The 14,625-nt window shown below is 46.4% G+C and overlaps 1 long non-coding RNA gene across 2 annotated transcripts in view; it reads left to right on the top strand.

The window, feature by feature from the left end:
- The window catches only part of LOC119958240, a 127,249-nt gene that overhangs the window by 62,904 nt on the left and 49,720 nt on the right, over positions 1-14,625 (top strand). The window lies entirely within an intron of this gene.

The following is a 14,625-nucleotide window of genomic DNA, read 5'->3' as shown; positions in this document are numbered from 1 at the left end:
GTCCTGAAGCAGCCCGTGCCCATATACACCATGACCTGTGTAAAATTTGGACATGGGCTGATATGTGGCACGACTGTTACTTACCACTTAAGTGCCAGACAATGACCATCTCCAACAAGGAGAGAATCCAACCAGCTCTCCTTGACATTCAGTGACATTATCACCGCTGAATCCCCCATTACCCACATTCTGGAGGTTATTATTGACCAGAAACTGAACTGGGCTAGCTATATAAATACTGTGGCTACGAGAGCAGGTCAGAGGCTGGGAATCCTATGTCGAGTAGCTCGCCATCTGACTCCCCAAAGCCTGTCGTCCATCTACAAGGCACAAGTCAGGAGTGTGATGGAATACTCTCCACTTGCCTGGATGAATGCAGCTCCATCAACACTCAAGAAGCTCAACACCATCCAGGACAAAGCAGCCATGCTTAATTGTTCCCCCTTCCAGAAACATTCACTCCCTCCACCGCCAACGGACAGTGACAGCCGTGTGTGCCATCGACAAGATGCACTGCAGCAACTCACCAAATTTCCTTCAACAGCAACTTCCAAACCCGTGACCACTACCATCTAGAAGGACAGGGGGAGTAGATGTGCACTTGCCAAGGCATACAAGGCTATGGGCCAAGAGCTGGAAAATGGGATTAGAAGAGATAGGTGGTTGCTTTTGACTGGCACAGGCACGTTCGGCCGAAGGGCCTTTTCTGTGCTGTACAGCACTACCTGCAAGTTCCTCTCCAGCACTACCTGCAGGTTCCTCTCCAAGTCACTCACCATCCTGACTTGGAAATATATCGGCCGTTTATTCACTGTCGCTGGATCGAAACCCTGGAACTCCCTCCCTAACAGCACTGTGGATGTACCTACACCACATGAACTGCAGCGGTTCAAGAAGGTGGCTCACTAGGGATGGGCAATACATGTCAGCCTAGCCAGTGATGCCCACATCCCATCAAATAATTTTAAAAATGGTTTCCTGTTATCTTCGCCATCATTTACCTTCCTGCCTCCTTCCCTCAGGGATGTACCTTGGGCGGAGTGCTGCTACGCTCTGGTACTTTATGTAAGTGACCACCTTCGTGTGAGTGAGTGCTCGTGTGCTATTTTGCGGGGACAAGGGAGATCTTAACATAAACCCATGTGCAGACTTTCCATTGGACATCATTGACCAGAGCTTAAGGGTGGGAACCTTGGCCGATGTGCTGCTTTTCTCAGATCAGCGAATTCCGTCTTTGTCAAGTTGTCCATTACACACAGCACTCCAGAAAAAGGGGCTAAATCAGGAGATGTTGGTCCTAACTTGGGCATAACATCATTGATTTTCGGCTGGACTGTTGCCTGCAATGTGTGCATCTTAGTCATTGATTGGGAACTCTGTCCCCAGATCTTCTGCTTTGTTCTCTCGGCTGAGGGAGGTGTATGGGGATTTGATATTTTTTTGTGTTGTGGAGATGAAGCAAGTCTCGAATGGTGAGAATGTTATTTGTTCAGTATTTGCAGAAGTTTTACTGGTTTTTTTTGTTTTGCGGACAACAATCCAAAGATGGTATTTCTTTCATTCTACTTTTTATACGTGTGATATGTTCTTCAGTGGATTTTCTCATAAACTGCCGTGACCTTTCAGTGAAAGGATGTTGGAGACTCGCCTAGCCTAGTCTGTGGTTAGAAAAAATGATCATTTTCTTGTGAGTGCCAGGTATTGAACCCAAGCAAGCCAGTTTTGTGATTTATGTCTCTGGGTGCATTAACAAATTAACTGCACAATGTGTTGTGGCACAGTCCTGATATTTTGAGAGGCCTGACAGCCTTATCAATAACCCCGAAGGTCGCCGCTGTCTGCAGGGAAATCTCTTCTACCTGGGGAAGCCACCTCTGAGGCTCAATAACAGCAATATTGCTGCTCAGATATTGAAAATCATTGTCATTGTATATGTGAAGAAACATCAAAGTAGTTCATTGCTTTCAGCTATTCTGTTCTCCTCCGTGCCCATTGTCTTTTTGATTTTGCGTACTGCACATTTTTAGTTCTCCTCTTCTTGACTAACCTCAGGCTTATCTCTTCTACTTGTTGCTTATGGTTTGTTCTGAGGTCTGTAACACAGTTGTGATGTTCACTCCTAGCTTTGGTGTGGTCAATTGTCAGGGGAGGAAACCAGGGACAACGTAGGAGACCAGAAACATTGCGTGACAGGGGCTTGTGCCAAAGTTGGGAGAGCTGTCTCACAGACCCGTCAAGCAACAGGCTGACGTTGTCATACTCACAGAATCATACAGACAGTGTCCCAGACACCACTATCACCATTCCTGGGTCTCACCAGCAGGACAGAGCCAGCAGAGGTGGCGGACAGCACAGTGGGATACAGTCAGGAGGGAGTTGCCCTGGGAGTCCTCAACATTGACTCTGGACCCCATGAAGTCTCATGGCTTCAGGTTAAACATGGGCAAGGAAACCGCCTGCTGATTACCACGTACCGGCCACCATCAGCTGATGAATCAGTGCTCCTCCATGTTACACACTACTTGGAGGAAGCACTGAGGGTGGCAAGGGCACAGAACATACTCTGGGTGGGGTCTTCAATGTCCATCACCAAGAGTGGCTCAGTTACCCCACCACAGACCGAGCTGGCTGGGTCCTAAAGGACATCGCTGCTAGACTGGGACTGCAGCAGGTGGTGAGGGAACCAACAAGAGGGAAAAACATACTTGACCTCATTCTCACCAACCTGCCTGCTGCAGATGCATCTGCCCATGAGAGTATCGGTAGGAGTGACCACCGCACAATCCTTGTGGAGACAAACTCACGTCTTCACATTGAGGATACCCTCCATCGTGTTGTGTGGCATTACCACCGTGCTAAATGGGATAGATTCAGAGCAGATGTAGCAACTCCAGACTGAGCATCCATGAGGCGCTGTGGGCCATCAGCAGCAGCAAAATTGTATTCAACCATAATCTGTAACCTCATGGCCCAGCATATCTCCCACTCTACCATTACCACCAAGCCAGGGGATCAACCCTGGTTCAATGAAGAGTGCAGGAGAGCAGGCCAGGAGCAGCACAGGCATACTGAAAAATGGGGTTTCAACCTGGTGAAGCTACAGCACAGGGACTACTTGTGTGCCAAACAGCATAAGCAGCAAGTAATAGACAGAGCTCAGCAATTCGACAATGAACGCATCAGATCTAAGCTCTGCAGTCCTGCCACATCCAGGAGGAGGCTCCACAAATATCCCCATCCTCAATGATGGAGGAGGCCAGTGCATCAGTGCAAAAGACAAGGCTGAGACATTCAAAACAATCTTCAGCCAGAAGTGCCCAGTGGATGATCCATCTCGGTCTCCTCCAGAGGTCCCAGCATCACAGATGTCAGTCTTCAGCCAATACGATTCACCCCACGTGACATCAAGAAACGGCTGTGGGCTCTGACAATATTCCGGCAATAGTACTGAAGACTTGTGCTCCAGAACTTGCCGCACCCCTAGCCAAGCTGTTCCAGTGCAGCTACAACACTGGCATCTATCCAGCAATCTGGAAACTTGCCCAGCTGTGTTCTGTACTCCAGAATTGTAATTGGCTGGGTTGGACAGTCTACTCTCCATCATCAGCAAAGTGATGGAAGGAGTCATCAACAGTGCTATCAAGCGGCACTTGCTCAGCAATAACCGGCTCACGGACGCTCAGTTTGGGTTCCACCAGGATCACTCAGCTCCTGATCTCATTACAGCCTTGTTTTAAACATGGATAAAAGAGCTGAATGCTTGAGGTGAGAGTGACTGCCCTTGACAGCAAGGCAGCGTTTAATTGAGTAAAGCATCAAAGAGCCCGAGCTAAACCTGAGTCAATGGGAATCGGGGGGAAAACTCTCCGCTGGTTGGAGTCATACCTGGCCAAAGGAGATGGTTATGGTGGTTGGAGGTCAATCATCTCAGCTCCAGGACATCACTGCAGGAGTTCCTCAGGGTAGTGTCCTAGGCCCAACCATCTTCAGCTGCTTCATCAATGACCTGCCTTCCATCGTGGGTCAGAAGTGGGGATTTTTGCAGATGACTGCACAATGCTCAGCACCATTCGTGACTCCTCAGATACTGAAGCAGTCCCTGTTCAAATGCAGCAAGACCTGGACAATATCCAGGCTTGAGCTGATAAGTGGCAAGTTGCGTTTGCACCACACAAGTGCCAGGCAATGACCATCTCCTACAAGAGAAGGTCTAACCACCGCCCCTTGTCATTCAATGGCATTACCATCGCTGAATCCCCACAATCAACATCCTGGGGGGGGTTTAACCATTGATCCGAAACTGAACTGGACCAGCCATATTAATACTGTGCCTACCAGGACAGGTTAAAGGTTAGGACTCCACGACGAGTAACTCGCCTCCTGGCGTGTGCGCCCCCCCCCCCCCCCCCCCCCCCCCACTTGTCTGGATGAGTGCAGCTCCAACAAGAAGCTCAACACCATCCAGGACAAAGAATTGCTATCCCTTCCACAAACATTCACTCCCTCCACCACTGACGAACAGTAGCAGCCGTGTGTACCATCTACAAGATGCACTGCAGTAACTCACCAAGGCTCCTTAGGCAGCACCTTCCAAACCCACGACCTCTACCATCTAGAAGGACAAGGGCAGCAGATACCTGGGAACACCACCACCAGGAGGTTCCCCTCCAAGTTACTCACCAAATATAATCGCCGGGAATGTTGCTGAACTTGAGATCTCTGCCCACGACGGAAGGAATATTCCTGGAAAGGATTTCTAACACATATCGGTTGACTATATAAATCACTTTTGTGTTGACCTCAACACAAGATTTCATGTTGAATATGTTGATCCTGCCAGGTATTTCTAGCTATGTAAAATGGACTGTGGAGGACCACAATACTTGCACAAATCACTTGCAGATGAGGCTTTGAGATATTTGATTGGTTTGCAGCAGATTCTTCTAGACTGGTGGCTTGAATCCAAATCAAACTTTCCCTACTTATTAATATTTGTGAGTCAGCATGGTTAACTCACAAATGGTTAATTGAGCTTATCAACCAAGTATGCCTTGTATGGCACATTGAAAGCTATTATGGGTGGACACTAAATGTGAAATTCTATGTGGATGCGTATTTAGTAGGCGACCTGTTTTGCTCTGCCGACAGCGAAAAGCATGTCGAATGGGGCGCCAGATCAAAAACCTTTGTTTTTATTTACGGGTCTGTTTCGCTGTCCCCAAATCAGTGATGTGGAAGGAGGAACTGAAGAAACGGCAGCTTCTAAAAGAGGTGCTTGGCAAATTTTTGTTTGTCGGTTTGCAAATGCATAACCCAATCGAAATGACGATCAAATGCGCAATGAGGGCAACGCCTGCCTTTTCCAACTGTTCTCTCTGCCTGAACACCCCATTTTTTGTCAAACGCTCTTTTCAAATTCTGAAGCCTCTTGAACTTTCTTGGGGAACTCTGAGCAACACCATCACTCCAGCTGTGAAACGTTTGGCAGCTTCTGGCATCCACACTGGCGTAGTTCAACGTGGAGACCTGTGATTAACGCTTGGCCACAGGGAGTGCTGTTGAGGTTCACAAACTGAAATCAATCAGAAATTGCTTACCCTGACCAGGATGGCTACAACAGTCTCAGAATAAGGGGTTGGCCATTTAGGACTGAGATGAGGAGAAACTTCTTCACTCTAAGGTTTATGAATCTTTGGAATTCTCCACCCCAGAGAGATGTAGATACTCCATGGCGGAACAGATTCAGAATGTATTCCTGAGAACCTCTCCATGACATGGTAACATCGCTGTTTAAAACCTTTACATCGTGTTCATGAAGGTTTTAGACAGTGTTAAATTATAATTGCCGTCGACGAAATATTTGTGTAATATATTGAAGTTGCTTGCACCATTTAATAAAAAGCTTTAACCTCTACTCCACCTTCCTGTACTATCCCCATATCCCTGAATTCCCATAGTGTTCAGAATTCCATTGATCTACATTCTGAATCTGTTCTGCGATGGAGCATCTACACCCCTCTGGGGTGGAGAATTCCAAAGATTCATAAACCTTTTATTAAAAAAAAAATTCAAAAAAATTCAGAGTACCCAATTATTTTTTCCAATTAGGGGGCAATTTAGCATGGCCAATCCACCTAACCTGCACATGTTTGGGTTGTGGGGGCGAATCCCACGCAGACACGGGGAGAATGTACAAACTCCACACAGACAGTGACCCAGAGCCGGGATTCGAACCCGGGTCCTCAGCGCCGTAGGCAGCAATGCTAACCACTGTGCCGCCGTGCTGCCCTAGATTCATAAACCTTAGAGTGAAAATGTTTTTCCTCATCTCGATCTGAAATGGCCAACCCCTTATTCTGAGACTGGTGTAGCCATCCTGGTCAGGGTAAGCATCCTTCCAGCATCTACACTCTCAGGAAGAATTTTATGTTTCAATTAGGTCACCTTTCATTGCTCTAAACGGGAGGGGATATAAGCCTAGACTTCTCATTCTCTCCTTGAAGGACAATCGCCTCCTTCCAGTAATCAATCAAGTGAGCCTTTGTTAAGACAAGTATATCCATCCTTGGGTAAGGTGATCAAAACCGTATGCAGTACTCCAGATATGGTCTTACCAAGGCCCTATAAAATTGTAGTAATTTTACTGTCCCTCGAATGCCTTTTTAATAAAGGTTAAGGCAGCTGATGGAATTTCAAAATTCAGTGAATCTGGATTTGAAATCTTGCCTCCCTAATGCTGATTGCTATCATTGATTGTCATAAAGACCCAAGTGCTTCGCTAATGTCCTTTGGGGAAGGAAATCTGCCTTGCCTGGCCCGGCCTGACCGTCTGTGGAATCTATAATTGTTTTAAAGAATGTTTGAAAATGATTTTTACAAGTTTGCTTCAATTGTAAAGGGATTAATTGTAATTTTCTTGGATAATGAGAAATACTGGTCCATCTGACCAGATATCAATGTTTTAAAGTGAAATTTTCATTTTTATTTGAAGTATCATTTGCCTCTTCATTCATGTGTAATTTGCGTTGGTTCTGATTCGTGTTGAAGTAAAAGCTGCAAAAAGTGGAATCCTGTTGGTAATTTCTCCATTTGAGGGGAGCTGTCACTCAGTAACTTTGGTTATTTAGGTTTACGGTTTTCCGTAACGCCCTGGAGATTCCCGTGCCTTGGCAGCAGATTCTAATACCGCAAGAGGTGAATTCCATGCCATAAAGCTGACTGCAAAATCTGGGCAACAATGTGTGCTGCACAGAAAAGGACTGTTTTAATAGGATAATAATGGCTGCAACCTTTTGTACACTGAGTTTGTTATAAAGCAGTCAGTGGTTCTGAATCCACTGCAAACTACCGTTTTCAAAATGTTAGACATTATGTTTTAATACTCTGAAACCTAATGTGTGAAGCTGTAAGTTTATCCATTGTCAGTCATGTTCAGCATTTGTAATTAGATTCATAAAATCCCTACAGTGCACACGGAGGCTATTTGGCCCGTCGAGTTTGCCCCGACCCTCTGAAAGAGCACCCTACCCAGGCCCACTCCCTACCCTATCCCCGTAACCCCACCTAACCTTTGGACACTACCAGCCTCCCCGAACAGGCGCCGGAATGTGGCAACGAGGGGCTTTTCACTGGAACTTAATTTGAAGCCTACTTGTGACAATAAGTGATTTTCATTTCACTGAGGGGCAATTTAGCATGACCGATCCACCTAACCTGTCCATCATTGGACACTAAGGGGCAATTGATCATGGCCAATCCACCTAACCTGCACATCTTTGGAGTGTGGGAGGAAACCGGAGCACCCGGAGGAAACCCACGCAGACACGGGGAGAACGTGCAGACTCCACACAGACAGTCACCTGAGGTCGGAATTGAACCTGGGAGCCTGGCGTTGCGTGGCAGCCGTGCTAACCCCTGTGCCACCGTGCCGCTCCATAAAATGACTTGCAAAAAAAAAAGAGTTAACTAACAGATACCGTTTTTATATTCACTTTCCTCCCGATTTCCATTAATTCTTTTCTAGATTTTATTTGAAGAAAAAAGCCGATTTTCTTTGGATTTTGAGGCCTCCCCTGCCGCCTCCCTCCCCACCTTCCTGACCTTTGAGGAAATTTCTCATTGCTGTACTGCTGCAAGTGAAGCCTGAAGAATGATCCAAATGACATCTGTGACGTCAGCATTTATATTGCAAGATGATATGCGCTGTGTTGCAGTCACAGATGCAATGAACATGGCTCTTCAGACTATATTTTTGGCAGCAATGTAAACAACGGTTCTGCAATTTGGCTTATTTCGAAGAAACCTGGATTATCTTCTGTGAAGCCTATATTGTTTGCTGCAGCAGCCATCAAATCTTTGATTCCTAACCAGTTATTGAGCAAAGACAGCAATGTACTGATAATTACCACATTAATTGTTGCTGAAGTCTGTGGTGATCTATCAAAGCCAGATTCCTATCACACATTTTATTATTTTAAAAAAATATATTTTTAGTCTCCTCCTTTTTCACAATTTTTCTCCTGCATTTACACCCAACAACAATCAATAACCAACAACAAATATCTCAAACCCCATAACAGTAACAACGATCCCATCCTCCCCCCATGCCCAGACATCAGCCCGCATGTTAACATAAACAAATGACAAAGAAAAAAAGGAATCCGGGATTACCCATAGCCATCTTCAACATACATAGCCCCCATCTCCCCCCCCCCCCCCCCCCCCCAAAACTAATGTTCGATGTTATCCAGTTCTTGAAAGTGCATAATAAATAGTGCCCATGACTTGTAGAACCCCTCCAAGCTTCCCCTCAGTTCGAACTTAACCTTCTCGAGGGTCAAGTATTCCAACAGGTCCCCCTGCCACGCCAGGGCACAGGCTGGAGAGGCCGCTCTCCATCCCAGCAGGATCCGCCTTCGGGCGATCAACGAGGCGAAGGCTACACCAAGGTATTATTAACTAAAAACATGATCGCGATTGTTTCCCTCCATGATCTTCAGTACATTTTAATATCTCACCATCACAGTGGCAGTAAGTGGCTGGAGCTGTACCATTAAAATTAGGTTCTTCAGTTTGATTTTTAATTTAAAGCAAACTAGCTATTAAGTGAGAAATTGATGATGAGTCCCTTAAAAGTGCTGTCTACTAACAGCCCTTTAACAATTGACGTTAAAAAAAGCATTTTAACACTCCAATTTTCACCTGTAAGCAACTGTGTCCATGCCTTGTCGATACACTTGATTCACGAGTATGGAGAGAGGCTAGCAGCAAATTGTGCCAAGCCCACCACGGCACCCCCAGTGTATTGTTTCCAATTCAGAATGAAATAGGATCGTCAGTTCTGGATGTAAGCCCTGGTGGGTGCATTGCATGCCCCTTTCGCTTAAACAGCTATTTTCCTCATCTCCAATACTTTGTTAATTCGTAAACCATAATGTTAACAGGAAATGCCCAATCAATGGGAAGTGTCTTAAAGGCCCTATTCCCACAAAGCCAGTCGGAACCATTGCGAACAAGGGTTCGCGAACAAAGTTGTGCACGTTAGGTGGATTGGCTATGCTAAATTGCCCTTAGTGTCCAAAAAAGATGAGATGGGGTTATGGGTTTAGGATGGGAAGATGGAGTGGAGGTGTGGGCTCAGGTAGGGTGCTCTTTCCAAGGGCCGGTGCAGACTCGATGGGCTGAATGGCCTCCTTCACTGTAAATTCTATGAATCGCCAGCCAGAGCGAACGCAACAAAGGAGGAGCTGTATGACTATGTACAGGACAATCAGAAGGGCAAGGCCGACCACGAGGTATTTGAGGGAGGGTCTTACAAAATCCTCCAATATCAGGGAGCCAGAAGGCTCCTCTTGTGCCACGGAATGGAGAAAGCAGACTTGCTCCTGTATGTCGCTCACATCCGTCTCGATTCTTTGGTCCTCATTAACATGAAAGCAGCAAGATTCATTAATGGCTGCGCAGACTCCCCCTTGCGCTGCCAATAGGAAATCAAGGACCATTCAGTTTTGGAGTACTACTTTAGAGAGGGACTGAACCTCTGATTGCAATCCCTGGATGGCATCCACGGTTCTATTCTCAATGAATTCCTCAGTGGCAGAGATGTTAATGATAGCCCTATCTAATTCCCAGACTCCCAGACCTGGGATAAGGGCCTAGGCAAACTGGTGGTCCCCGGTACTATGGGTAACCAGTGGATCGACCTCTTCAGACGCCGTGGAGTTCCCAAGTGGTTCTGGAGAGAGTGAATGGCAAGGTATTGGACCCCGAAGGCCTCGGGGATATTATTGCCAATGGTGCAGGTCCCTGCCCAATCAATGGGAAGTGTCTTAAAGGCCTCATTCCCACAAAGCCAGTCGGAACCATTGCGAACAAGGGTCGGGTACCAAAAGGTATGGTTCTGACAGAATGTAAGCCAATTCCAAACCAAGGTAGAATTGGTCTGGGCGTAGCAGCAAATTCGACAGGTCCGACTAAGTCGTAATGCTCACAGTGCCAGTAGGTCTGTACATCCAGTCGTGTTTTTATAATTAAGGCCCAAACCCTGCTTCAACATAGCTGTCAGAGGCCCAAATGATTGCGGAGTTGTCCAGGGTCAGATTATACGCCCACTGATAGTCACACCCACTCCAGTTAGTATATACTGGTCTCGCAGAAAGGGGTCTGGGGTAGGCATGTCGGCTCGTTCCTTTTGCATTCCCAAAAGAATGCCATTGGGTCTGACTGGTTGTTGAAGCAGAATTGAGCTGTCCTGTAATCATAATCAGCAAGATAGACAGGAGAACTTAATGGTAACTCACCCACCCCAGTATTACTCCTTGGTAGAGTTCCTTCTAACGCATAGCCAGGCTGACCCCATAGCGGCCACCTTGGGATCATGCAGAATCGAAGGGGAGGGCCAAAAATCTCATCTCTGAGGAGGGAGGGTTCATGGGAAAATGAGTACAAATCCAACAATTGGTCCGGTTGCCGTGCGAGGCAACGGCCTGCATCTTTTAGACCGCGCAGAAGAAAGTCAGCATTTCAATGTTTCAGGTGCTTTCGTCCGTCGTCGGTGCCCGCTTGACGTGTGTGGCATGGATCCACAAAGGTCGTCCTACTGCGTGGGTTTCCTCCGGGCGCTTCGGTTTCCTCCCACAGCCCAAAGACGTGCAGGTTAGGTGGATTGGCCATGATAAATTGCCCTTAGTGACCAAAAAAGTTGGGAGGGGTTACGGGGATAGGGTGGAAGTGAGGGCTTAAGTGGGTCGGTGCAGACTTGATGGGCCGAATGGCCTCCTTCTGCACTGTGTTCTTTTCTCTACACCTTGCTATAACTGTAACATTATATTCTGCAGTCTCTTCTGCCTTCCCTTTGTATGGTATGCATTGTTTGTACAGCATGCAAGAAACATTACTAATAACAACACTGTATACTAATACATGTGACAAGTCAAATCGAATCAAATGTTCTATGTTCAATGTCCCTCGACTTTCACGGCTGTATGGGTGGTCACCAGCACCTGGGAAGGCCCTTCCCAACAAGGTTCCAGGCAGTGTTTCCTCCGGAAGACCTTCACAAGGACCAGATTTCCCGGCTGGTACTGGCGGCACCCTTTAGTGGTAGCTTTCTTCTGCGCCTCTGCGACCCGAGAATGCAAACCTTTAAGAGAAGTAGTAAATGCTATGCAGTAACACAGCATTCCCTCATCCATGGAATGGATGTCCATCTGTTTAGCAGTGAGGGGTGGGGAAACAGGGAGGCACATGGGATGTCCCACCACTGTCTCACACGGCGACAGGGAGTTGGGATGGGAGTGCATGGTCATGAGGGCTAAAGGCCAGGCCTCTGGCCACTTCAGACCTGTTTCTTCACACAACGTAGCCAACTTGTTCTTTAGTATCCCATTCTGCCTCTTCACTGCCCCCATAGACTGGGGATGGTAAGGACAGGAGAGATGGTGTTTACACAATAATGCTTCCAGCAATTCCCTTACCACCTTTCCTATAAAATGGGGACCATTGTCACTGGATATGATTTCTGTGATCCCAACCTAGGTACATATTCACGCAATAGTAATTTGGCTGCAGTAACTGCATCATTCTTTCTAGTTGGGTATGCTTCTACCCATCTAAGCACACAACAACAAGCACGTAGCCACACCTCATACATTTAGGCATTTGTATAAAGTCCATTTGTAAATGCACAAAAGGGCCAACAGCTGTGAACCCACCGCTGCAGTCACTGGAGGTGTCTTTACCGGGTTATGGCGTTGGCAGAGCAGGCACTAGGCAGCAACCTTCCCTGCCATGGTAGAAAATCCTGGTGCAAATCATTCCTGCTGTACCATTCTTATCATCCCCCCCCCTTTGCCCGCATGAGTAAATTAATGTAGCATGCGGGCAAGCCAGGGCAGGAGTGATGTAGGGGCGACAGGCCTACTCCTCTTATTTCCTATGCCTCAGCTGCTGTCGTGCAATAGCAGAGTTTTCAGAGCAGGTTGTTGGATGTAGGTTGGCTTGAAACTCCCTCCGTGAGATAGAAGATCTTAATAAAAACATTTATTTTTTCAACTCTGTAGCTATAGAGCATGAGGCGGGCGGGCAGGGAAAAGCCGCAAGGGAGAGCTGTGATAACGTTGCGTTCACAGCATGACGGAGGTATGTGCGCTACTGAGTGCCCTCTTCGCTTGTTTTGGGCATGTGCCCTCTCTTTGAAGGCAGGCTACACCCGTGCCATGGCTGCTACCAGTTATTTGAAGAATCATTATTTTTTTTTAATTTAGAGTGCCCAATTCATTTTTTTCTCCCAGTTTAGGTGCAATTTTGCATGGCCAATCTTGCACATCTTTGGGTTGTGTGGGTAAGACCCAAGCAGACACAGGGAGAATGTGCAAACTCCACACGAACAATGACCTGGGGCCGGGATCGAACCCGGGTCCTCAGCGCCGTGAGGCAGCAGTGCTAACCACTGCACCCTTCTTTGAAGAATGACAGTCCTTTTAACTACCGATCAGATACTTAATCTTTTGAGACCCTATTTTGATGATAGTTGTTCCCTTCATTTTGTATCGTTATTTTGGAACATTTCTAAAATTTATGTTCTGGTTTAGATTAAATTTTTCAAAGTGTCAGTATATGGAGAAGCTGGGTATTGACTCTGTGAGGACATGGTTCAGAAATAGCTCAAAAGGGAAAAATAGGAGACACTTTGAAAGCCAAATGCAATTAGAATTGATGAAAGGACCACTGAGCAAATCTCGATGCAATCGATGGTACTAAGAGGGTATTTTAAGCAACCTTTTTCAGCTCTTACCGTGCATGGCGATTTTGTTTTTTCAGTGAGACCGCTTTAATTGGAATGGTAGAATCTTTCTCTGTGTAATAGGTTGGCAACCAGACTTGCTAATAATAGGATTGGCTGCACTATAACTAGGTAAGATTGGGATTTGAAAATGTTGTGTACCAGGGCGATTGCCAGGATTTGGTAGTGTGCCGTATCTTTTATGGCTGTTTTTCCAATTCATTTCTATCCCGGATCATTATACTTCCTGACAAAACTGAAGATTATTAGTAGGCTTAGTCTGGTGACGTAACATTTTTGTTACGAGACCCTGGGCCAATATGTGGTCAATTCCAGCCCCACTTGACCCGGAGTCACAAAACGGTTGAAATGAACTTTTTATTGTAAAATACCCGAGGTCTATGGCTGCCCAATAACTACAGTCTGCACCGACACGTGTAAAACACCTAACCCCATTTGCCAGCACTTGGCCCATAGCCTTGAATGTTACGACGTGCCAGGTGCTCATCCAGGTACTTTTTAAAGGATGTGAGGCAACCCGCCTCTCCCACCCTCCCAGGCAGTGCGTTCCAGACTGTCACCATCCTCTGGGTAAAAAGGTTAAATCCCCCCCAAACCTCCTGCCTTGAACTTGTGCCCCCCTCGTAACTGACCCTTCAACTAAGGGGAACAGCTGCTCCCTACCCACCCTGTCCATGCCCCTCATAATCTTGTCCACCTCAATCAGGTCACCCCTCTCTGCTCCAGCGAAAACAACCCAAGTCTATCCAACCTCTCTTCATAACTGAAATGTTCCATCCCAGGCAACATCCTGGTGAATCTCCTCTGTACCCCCTCCAGTACAATCACATCCTTCCTATAATGTGGTGACCAGAATTACACACTGTACTCCAGCTGTGACCTCACCAAAGTTCTATACAACTCCAACATGACCTCCCTGCTTTTGTAATCTCTGCCTAGATTGATAAAGGCAAGTGTCCCATATGCCTTTTCCCCCACCCTATTAACCTGCATTCAGAGATCTATGGACCCTTTGTTCCTCAGAACTTCCCAGTGTCAGACCATTCATTGAATATTTCCTTGTCACATTGCTCCTTCCAAAGTGTATCACCTCACACTTTTCAGGATTAAATTCCATCAGCCACCTTTCTGCCCCTTTGACCATCCCATCTCTCTCTTCCTGTCTACTAGGTTTGTAAATTTAAACACAATTAACTTTTAATTTTTAACAGTAACTAATTAAATGGGCAACAAGTACAACTGGTTAACTACTATCTAATCTCTAACCTTTTAACTCACTCCACTCTCGCGCTGTCTATATGATAAATATAAACATATGCACA

The sequence above is a fragment of the Scyliorhinus canicula genome, chromosome 28 (genome assembly GCF_902713615.1).
Source record: "Scyliorhinus canicula chromosome 28, sScyCan1.1, whole genome shotgun sequence".
NCBI lineage: Eukaryota > Metazoa > Chordata > Chondrichthyes > Carcharhiniformes > Scyliorhinidae > Scyliorhinus > Scyliorhinus canicula.
This window is presented reverse-complemented; position numbering and strand designations above follow the sequence as displayed.